The following is a 1,306-nucleotide window of genomic DNA, read 5'->3' as shown; positions in this document are numbered from 1 at the left end:
TTTGCCTTCTTGGGTCTCTTGTTCTTTCCTTTCTTCGCTTTCCCTTGGTTCTGGTTCTTTCTTTTATTTTTACCAGAACTACCTGCAACTACAACATTTGCTTCTCCTCCCCTTCGTTTGTTGGTGGATTCGAAGTTTTGCAGGTCATTCATGAGTTCAGTGAGATTGAACTTTTTCTTGTTCATAATAAAGTTGTTCACGAACTCATGAAAATCAGGGGATAGGCTTTCCAAGATGATGCCAACTTGGGTGGCTTCATCCATCCTAGCACCATCGAGCTTCGCATCATGGAGGTGATCAATCATGTTCAAAACATGTGCCTCGACTGAAGAACCATTCTTCATCTTGTCATTCATGAAAGCCCTAATAGCATCCAAACAGGCGTTTTCAGAGGGAGTGCCGAACATGGCTTCTAGAGACTCTATTATCTCATAAGCAGTCTCCATCTCCTCATGCTTCTTGCGAAGCACATCGCTCATACTGGCCAGCATAAAGCACTTTGCTTTATTGTTGGCCTTGATCCAATGATCATAAGGCTCCCTTACGGTTTTGGTTGCATTAGCCATGGGTTCAGGAGGACATTCCTCTACTAGGATAAACTTGTAGTCTTCGCAGACCAATAGTATGTTCATGTTACTTTTCCACTTAGCATAGTTATCACCGTCTAATTTTTCAGTCGCAAGTAGTGTGATAATGGGATTCGACATATTGCTGGAAATAAATAGAATATTCATCTAATCAATTTATGTGCATGAATATCAAGGCATGTTAATTTTGACACAATTAAATATGATGCATGAAGCAGGGTAGTCAAGTTATATGCCAATTAGACCGAGACTCTTCTCAATCAATAAATATAGTCAAAATATATCATATTTTCATATTTATTAACTACCGTTATTTTTAGTCAAAATATAACCATCAGATTTGATTATATCTTATGAGTGTAACCCACCGTTTCAGATCCCATAGACTTAACTCCGGATTGCTACCTTTGGGTAGTCAATTCAGAAATACATCTTGAAATCTTATCTCTAGGAAGCCAACCTTGTTATTGATCCGGCAAGAACATTCTCCTTTAGAAAGGCGATTCAATGTCGCCACAAAGCCCCTCTCCGGATCTCACGGTGTTACGCTAACGGCGGAGACTAGTGGGTCATATTGTCATAAAACCCTCTCCCACTCATTATTTTGCAAATTTATATTTTGTTTGAAAAACATCTCATGGTTTTCAAATCAAAAAATAAACAATTTATTTTTCGAATATGTGAAATTCCAAAATTTAACTCTTAAATTCAATTTCACA

The sequence above is a fragment of the Morus notabilis genome, unplaced genomic scaffold (assembly GCF_000414095.1).
Source record: "Morus notabilis unplaced genomic scaffold, ASM41409v2 Scaffold97, whole genome shotgun sequence".
Taxonomy (NCBI): domain Eukaryota; kingdom Viridiplantae; phylum Streptophyta; class Magnoliopsida; order Rosales; family Moraceae; genus Morus; species Morus notabilis.
The sequence above is the reverse complement of the archived record's forward strand: the minus strand, read 5'-3'. Positions refer to the sequence as shown.